Source organism: Vicugna pacos, chromosome 3 (genome assembly GCF_048564905.1).
Source record: "Vicugna pacos chromosome 3, VicPac4, whole genome shotgun sequence".
Classification (NCBI taxonomy): domain Eukaryota; kingdom Metazoa; phylum Chordata; class Mammalia; order Artiodactyla; family Camelidae; genus Vicugna; species Vicugna pacos.
The window spans coordinates 116,865,749-116,874,789 of record NC_132989.1 but is presented as its reverse complement, the minus strand read 5'-3'; the positions used below and the strand labels follow the sequence as shown (position 1 = coordinate 116,874,789).

At 46.8% G+C, this 9,041-nt stretch overlaps 1 long non-coding RNA gene across 1 annotated transcript; it reads left to right on the top strand.

The window, feature by feature from the left end:
- The first annotated feature begins 2,892 nt into the window (after positions 1–2,892).
- LOC116280091 (uncharacterized) lies at positions 2,893–4,817 on the top strand. Its single transcript, XR_004189419.2, has 3 exons — positions 2,893–3,065; positions 3,713–3,960; positions 4,051–4,817. It is a non-coding gene; the product is annotated as an uncharacterized lncRNA (long non-coding RNA).
- The last annotated feature ends 4,224 nt before the right edge of the window (positions 4,818–9,041 follow it).

Genomic DNA, 9,041 nt, shown 5'->3' with positions numbered 1-9,041 from the left:
ATCAACACACATTTATTTTCTCACTGTTCTGGAGACTGAATGTCTAAGTTCAAGGTGCCCAGTAGGGCTGGTTCCAGGAACGAGCTCTCTTTCTGGTGTGCAGATGTCCCCTTCTTGCTGTGCCTTCACATGGCTTTGCTGTGCACTTGGAGAGAGAGAGAGAGAGAGCTCTAGTGCCTCTTTTTCTTTTTATAAGGACACTGGTCCTATCAAATTAAATCCCTACCCTATGACCTTATTTAACCTTAATTATCTCTCTAAAGACCCTATCAACAAATACAGTCACTTTAAGAGGTTAGGGCTTCAGCACAGGAATTTTGGCAAATAAGTGGTTTAAAATGAAGAGAATCATTTTAATTTACAACATAAATCATCACAATCATAAACATTAAGAGTTTCCTTGGTGTTCACTCCTGGGATATTTCAAAAGATGATAAAATATGGAATTAGGCAGAGCTTGTTAAGATCCACCATTTTTATCATATGACCTTTTCATTTTGAAATGTAAATGCACATAAATAAATACGTTTTCCAGCCTGTGTGGCTGCTCAGAGGTTTCTCCAACCCCCCAAAAAACAAGCTAATTAGACGTGAAATATCAACCAGTGAGCAATTACAGCCCGACAGAAAATACCCCAGTGATTCTGTACATTTTATAAATTTATGATTTAGGCAAATCTCAGGGTTATATCTACATCATGTATTCAGAAACAGCAGTAAAACCTGGTCATCATGAACATTAAATATTCACTATCTACTTTTCTTTGGTTGGTAATAAGTACACATGAATGTCTTTTCATTTGTTAGATTCCTTTTCATATTTATGTCTAATTTTTCTGTTCCCTTTCTCTACCAGCTTCAGTAAGAAAAAGCATGATTTCTTGTGTGTAATGACCTGGCAGAGTTTTATTGCAAAGAATCCAGAAGCTCTAAATTCTGGAAGGTCAGTAAATCCACGGGTTGAAAGCAAATGTTGGTTGTTTTGCCCTTTCGGTATAAACTATTTTGGCACTTCTGACTCACCCATACGAACAGGTGGGGATTTTGACTGTCTTCCTCTTTGGGTTCATTCTAAAGCGGAACCTGAGATTAAGGCTTGAGCACAGGTGGTTTACCTGTGCAGGGACCCATCATGATGGGGCAGCGCCACTCACGCTGGAAGAGGGGTGTGCAGTGGTTTGCTGGCATGAGAGTGGCATCTGTCTGTCTCTTGATCCCTGTGTGGTCACGGAGTGGCCTTACCCTGACATCGTTTATACTCTCTGAACGTCGTTTATGCTCGCTTGAGAGCATCACAGTTCCACTGCCAGCGAGGCTGTTTTTCACTGTCGTGGTATCTGCATTATCTTTCATTTTATTCATAACCGAGGGAAGTTACTACAGCAGGGTTTATCCTGGAACAGCCTTTGGGACTTTCCTCTCTTGGACGGTTAACAGCTGTCACTGAGAGGGAGTGGGACTGCATCCAGAAGTAATGCCAAGCACAATTGCACAACTGCACATTGAAAGACTTTTGTAAAATGCTAAGCATGAAGAATGTGTCTAATTCCAAAGAAATGGAGCTTGTGTACGTGAGCATTTTATTCCCACAGCTAAAATGATGCACAGGACAAGGACGATGGCTCAACATGGCTTGGCCTGAATTATGCAGATGTGTTTCTGAGTTTTTAAACAACATGCTCTGGATTTGACCCAAGGTGTGATGAGACTTCAGAGTCTTCCAAATCCAATAATTCACTGGATAACCACAGTACTTTCTCTGCACATTTTTGTCTGGAAGTTTTGACCACAACATCCCATCAAACTCATTCAGATGTCTTTTTTTTTTCTCCCCCCCCGCCAAATCGAACGTGTTTAAGTGGAATCCTTGGACCCCATACTTCAAACACCCAGAGTATCTGCTAACAGTGTGCATACTTGGATCCTATCTCAAACCTACTATGTGATCATCTCTAGGGCTAGAGTCTTGCAATTTTTAAAGGTCCCTCAGGCAATTAGACGGTGCACCAAAATTTGGGACTCTTGGCTTTATACAATCCACTGCTGGAGGAGTGCTTACTGGTTTTAGATGAGGAAATTCCCAGATTGAGTTTGAAATTTGGATTCTGCGGTCTTTTGTATGAAGGGCTGCCTCCACCTCTTGTTGGGATTCCCTTGTATCCCTGGATCCTTATAGCCTCTTTATTTTCCACCTACAGTGCATTCTCCCAAACCCCACCCAGAGTTTTCCATCCCATTTATCTCTCCACCAGTTGTCAAGTTTTTTGTGTGTTCATTTCCAGGAACTGATGGCAGATTTGAATGATTGAGAAGAGAATGTGGTTCCTGCTTCGCCTGAGAATGGCTACTGTTGATGGAAACAAGAAGGAAATGGATACTGTTACACTGAGCCAGTTTCTAACATGGGGGGGAGGCTTTTCGGAACTTTGAATTGCATGCTCTGGGGAACGATGAATCTGCCTGAAGACGACATCAACTTTGACCTGACGTTCACAACACTCAGTGCCCTCCCCCTGCCCCCCACCCCCACTCACAGGCGGCTATTTCATAGAGAAAGTTCTGGTAACTGTGCCTGAGGCACTTGCCGAGATCTGCCTGGATCCCCACCCCGACCCCAGTGGGCTTCTCCTGGTGTCCGAGGTTCCATCCACGATGATCCTTCTTCTGAGCATCGTCTGTGGGGACACATTAGTGAAAATGACCCGCTGATGCGTGTGGCTTCTTTGTGCTGCTCTGGGAACAGAGACGCAGTGTGTGTAGCCCTCAGAAGAAGCTCATCCTGGTTTTACCCCCAACAGAGTGTGTATCTCCCATTCCATCTCCCTGCTGCAGGTTCAGAGGGAGATCAAGGCACCAGGTTGCGGAAAGTGGCTGTTTCGTTCAGCAGGAGATAATTCATACACGGCTGTCTGGGATGTTCACACCTATTTTAAAGGCTCGCATTTGATCTGTTCCCCAGGAACCAGCCATCTGTGGGTTTTAAGGAGCATGATTATTCAGACACTCATTATCAAAAAGCCAGAGGACCTGTCTGACGCAGAGAGACGCCGGCTTCTGTGCTCCAGGTGAGCTCGCCAAGCGGCGCTTACTTCTCTCCTGCACCTGTTGCGCCGCGTTGTCTGCTCTGCCTGTAACTGGCACGTGTAATTTTCCCCCTAACTGTAAGCAGTGTCTTAGAGTTTTCCTAACAGGTTAGTTCCCTTTGCTCCAATTTCTGTTCTTCTTATGAACTTCCCTCCCTCATCACACGCACAGTCCACACACCTGTAGGTGTTTTCTCATCGCTGTCACTGCACACTCATGTTGGGGCATGTGTGTGTGTGTGTGTGTGAGCACATCTCCCCGGATGCACAGGGATAGCAGGCTGCCCTTCAGCTCAGCCCTAGGGATTGCCCAGCAGGTAAGTTGCCCCTGTTTCCTGAGACACGAACCCTCTCCATCTGCTCTCAAGCATCCTGATCCCTCCTTGCATTTGGGCCTGGGAGCTGCCCGGAGGTGGGTTAATTCTGATGCTGTCCTAGGGTGGCAGCCAGCCTCCAAGACGGCCCGCAGTGAAGCCTGCCTCCTTGCTTTCCTACCCCTGGGAGTCCTCTCCTGGATCATGCCGAGGTTGGTCTGTGTGGTCAGCAGCACATGGAGAAGCAATGATGACACTTCCCAAGCCAGGTTACAAAATGGCTCAGGGTCTCATCCCAGGTTCTCCCCGTCTTAGGCTGCTTGCTCCAGGGACAGCTGGCTGCCTTGTCCTGAGTGCCTGAGGGAGTGAGCAAGTCCTTGACCTACAGCCAGTGGTGGATTGAGGTCTGCCATCAGTCCTGGGAGTGAATTCAGAAGCAGCCCCAGCTGAGTCCTGAGATGATGACTTCCCCAGCCTAGAGATGGAAAGCAGCCAAGGGAAAAAGCCTCAGCTAGGACCATGCAGCTAAGCCCATCCCAGATTCCCGAGCCACAGAAACTGAGGTAGGACCTGTTTCAGCCTCTATGTTTGGGGGAGATTTGTTACGCACACTGTATGACTGATGCACCAAGGCTGTAATGTTGTCTCCTTAGGTCCCCTTTGTCCAAACGATTTACCTTCAAGATGAAATTCCCAGACTGACTGATCTGGCAGGATGCTGTGCCATAACTCTTATTTGGTGCTGAGTCTTGCCATGTATGCAATTCTTGTGCCAGGAGATCCAAGACACAGAACAGTGTTGGGCAAGAGGAGGTACCCAATAGGTGTCTGCTCAGTTAGTGATGCAAAGAATGTGGCCTTGATGTTCACAAGATCACACTCCCAACCAGACCCCAAGGAAACCACCCAATCTGAAGGAATATTGACTAGAAGGTGCCATCAGTTGAACCACCTAATGCTGCCCAGAAAGGATCACCAGATTTTACACACCATCCCAAGACCGTGTCCATGCTGGTCCCACTGTTCCTGTGACCTAGTCTTGGAGATTTGGGTTCCACTCTAGGAGGTGAGGACACACCGAAGGCCATCTCTCTGAGCTTCAGTCAGTCCTCCAGCTTGGTCTTCCTTGGAAAAGGGCTGCTCGCATCCTCATGGGAACCTCTTCCTCTCCTATTTCTCCCTCACCTCCCTGAGTCTATCTCAGACTGCTGGCTTCCTTCTTCGTCTGGGAGACAGGGTTCTGCTCTAGTCACACTTGATGTGACTCTTCCTGGCAAGACCACAGGGCCAGCCTCAATATACTGGACAAATGTGCCCCTCTCTGGAGTTCATTTTAGTGACTCGCTTATCAACTGCCATCCTCACAGTCCTCATCCATCACCTTTGACCTTCGGCTTCTGACCTGGGCTTCAAGGAAATTATCAGCAATGACTCTGTAGGCAGATGGGAGGATGGTGATGTCACCACAACCACACTGCTCTGCCCACGTTCTTTATGGAGGTCTTACATTTTGGGGGGACATTAATATTGGACATTGCTCTTTTCTAGCAAATAAAAGATGTTAATATATTCCTGTTACTGGCATGGGCATGACTATGTTATTAGAAGCCACTGTATCATTTCCCTGATTTAAACAGAGATGTCTGTTTATAAATTCTGCTTGTAGTTTATTTTCACAAATAAAATAGTAAAATTAAAAAAAAAACTCTGTCTGCAGAGAGGGAGGTGTCTCTACCCCAGCTGACCACTTCCCCGGTGTCCAAGGGCTGCCATGGAATCCCGATGTTCCTCTCGGTCAGGGGTGCGCACCGCCCACCCATGCCTGCGGCTCACCCATTGCCCACGTCTGCTTTCGCCTGCTACAGCAGAACTGAGTAAACGCACGGAACATAAGGGCCACCAGAATGAAACTATTTGCTATCTGGCCCTTTATGGAAAACATTTCCCAACCTCTGCTGTCTAGATCGGTAGATGCCAAAAGTATGCATTTTACTATTACCGAAGCAAGACTGGCAACTACTGCAAAACACGTAATACACGCACAATGATAAGCACAAAACAGCTGACACGGCAGCATTTTAACACTACAAGGAGAGACAGCCATCTCAGTGCTGAAGGAGAGGATGCAATGGATAACTTAATTAGGAATCCACCAGAGCCCTGAGTTTCCTCATATTTAATGAGAAAGCCCAACACTGATGCAACAGAAATGATCATTAGAATTTGAATTAAAATATCAGAAGGTGAGTCCCAGCCTTTCTCCTTTCCATTGAGTGGGTTGAATAAGTTAGGACTGGATTCCATGACCTCATATTCATCCTATGGGATGGAGGGAGACCCACAGGGATGGACAGCTACCTCGTGTCAGCCATGGTGCTCTTTTATTTTTGTTCCAGCATTTTTGTAGATGAGGTAAGTAAGGCTGAGAGGGGTGAATCAGCAGCCCTGTTACACAGATAGAACTGGCCCTTCTGGAATCAGAAGGAAGTTCTGCTCCCCCGAAGCCTGTGCTCTGCTGCATCTCACAGAGCCACTCAGAGGAGAGAAGTGAGGCAGCCCTGGCAAATCAGGTGATGTGTGGGACCAGGTGTAGCCCTTTACCTGAAATGGAGTGACCACCGGGTCCACTGTCTCGTGCCCAGTGGGCGAGCCTCTCCAGGCCAGCGTTGGGGCTCACTTGTAGCACTACTGTCAAATCTGTACAGGGAGTTTGCTGAAGAGGAGGACAAAGGGAGCTGCTGCATGGTGGCCCTACCCCCACTCAGAGAGCTCGGGATGGCCAAGGATGGGTGGTGCAGCCTGCAAGGTGTGAAAGAACATGCAAGCCTGAATGAGCCATCAGGTCTCCCGTACACTGCTGATTGGAGTGCAAAATGTGCAGCTGCTCTGGAAGATGGTCTGGCATTTCCTCAAATAATTAAACATAGCACTACCAGGGGACCCGCCAGTCCCACACGTGGGTACATATCCAGGAGAAATGAAGACACATACCCACCCAGAAAGTTGAACACTAATATTTATAACAACATTATTCATAATACTCAAAAAGAGGAAGCAACCCAAATGTCCATTAGTGGACACATGGATAAACAAAAGGTGGTCCATCCATATGATGTAATATTATTCAGCCATAAAAAAGAACGGAGCCCTGATACATGGTATAATGTGTGTGAACCTTGAAAATATTATGCTAAATGCAAGGGGCCAGTCACAGAAGAACACATATTATACGATTCCTTTCATATGAAACGTCCTGAATCTGCAAATCTATAGACACAGAAAGTAGGTTAGGGGTTAGCAAAGGATGGGGGTGGGGGTGGAGAGGAGGGGTGATAACTAAAAGGTATGGATTTTCTTTTTGAGGTGATGAAAATGTTTTAAAATTGACTCTGATGATGGTTGCACACATCTGTGAATATACCAAAACCATGGAATTGCACACTTCACATGAGTGAACTGTATGATATGCAGATTGTAACTCAATAAAGACGTTAAAAATATCCCTGATCACAGCCATATCTCTCCCTCCACCTTCCTTGCTCTTTCGCTCACACTTCGAGGTTTTAATTGGCAAATAATCTTGAGCACATAGAAAAATTATGTGTCTATTCGCTGCACCATTCCCCCCCACACGTAGAGAGCACGTCTACTTAGCTGAGAATAGGAGGGTCTGGCAAACATCAGCTCCCAAACCTTTAAATATATGCTGTCTGTGTGTGCTTTGATTGGTACTTGACAGCAACGATGAACGTGACACTGAGAAACACTCGTGATGAAAAATCAGAGTCGCACAGTAACAGCCATGGGGTCTGCCCGGCATCTCCCCTCTGCCACGGCCGGGAGATAATCAAGTCTGAAGCTGTGCAGTGGTTTGAAAGAAAAACTACTGCGGTTTCCTGCGAGCAGGTCTGTTCAGGCTCCCCCTGCTGGGAAGTCTGCTTTCCAAAGAGCCTGAAGGTCATGAGCCTCTTTCACGGTCTCTCTGCCCTCAACTAAATGTTCTGTAAATAATTAGACATTAAAGTCTTGGAAATAATAAAGCCGCCATATTCCACGGGTAGAGGACTAATTGGCAGAACCTGTCTTGCTGATCATTAAATCCCCGGGTCGGAAATGCCCGGCTCGGGGAGGAAAGGCAGCAATTCTTGTCTAACGTTGGTATTTACAGCCCTTTGTTTTCCTGAGAGCAGATGCCTCCCACTTTGTAAGCATAAATTCAGAATCTTTTAATTTCCCGCTGCCATCCACAGATTATTTAAGCTATTGGGCTCTTCTATAAACAGTGTTACCTTAAAAAAATAGTAACAATCAAAGGACTGAATGATGTCGAAGTCAAAGTTAAAAGCCTGGAAGCTGTGGAGGCACCAACGGGTCTGCTTCGCCGAGGGTAAGTGGCTGGATCTCATGAATATTCAGGAGCTACCACGACCAGGTTTGGGGCAGCACGCTGTCCAGAAGAGCCCCGAGGATGGACCCCAGTCTCCACAGAAGCCCCAGGGCAGCCCCGCCCTGTTGGGTCCTGCCCTTGATTTTCTCCTATCTGAATCAGAAAATAAAACCAGGGCCTGCCTTCCTCCTTCCCCAAGGTGTTTTACGAAGATCGGCGAGATCAATACCTGGATTGCGCTGTGGGTCTCCCGAGACAAGGCTTGAGATTAATGTTAGCGATGTTTTAAAGACCCTTCTCCCGACCACTTTGTGTGTGTGTGTGTGTGTGTGTGTGTATTTTTATTGAAGTATAGTCAGTCAACAACGTGTGTCAATTTCTGGTGTAGAGCAGAATGCTCCGGTTATACGTGAACATGCATGTATTCATCTTCACATTCTTTTTCACCAACCACTTTTGATGAGCGGATCTAATGGGTCCACTTTGAGCCTGGCCCGCCAATCTCTTCTAAATGCAAATTAAAATTAATTTTGGTGAAAAGTATTCCTGGATACTTAGTATATCTTTTAAAGTGATCAGAGACATCCTGGGGTGTCAAAAAGTCATCAGCACATTCACCTGCACGAATGTGAGCTCTGATGACGTCCTCAGTCGCCTGTGCCTCCCACACGGTCAGAGAGGAGGGAAGGGAGCTCGCTGGCTCCCACGCAACACGGGGCTCGGTAACCTGGGGTGACGGGATGGATTGATCTATGACTGGATTCTCCTAGGAGTCCAAGAAGTGGGGACTGTCAGCTCTGACTTACTGATAGAAGAGGGGAGGGTTTTTATTTTTATTTTTGAGATACGAATGCAGAGGTAGTAATACTTCACTTCACATTGGCAGAGACATTCACAATTGTTAATGTATTTTCCTGTGACTTTTAGTTAGGGAGGTAACAAATAAGTAGATTGGGAAAATAATTAGGTAGAGGATAGTCAGGGAGAGTAATGTCATTCCTTTCTTAGAAAAGAGGAACAAGATTCAAAAACAGGTGCCAATGCCCCCATAAAGGACAGCAAGCAGCAGGGGCAGCTGTCAGCTCTCTGTTCCCGACTCCCCGCCACACCTGGCTGGGGCCCAGGGCACAGACCACCTGGAGGGGTGTGGCTGACACCTCCCCTGGACCATCTCCCTGTAAAGTGGCGCCACTGATAGCCTGTCACTCCAGCATTAGGAGACCCCCGCCTGAGAAGCCAGCTGGTACCACGTGAGCC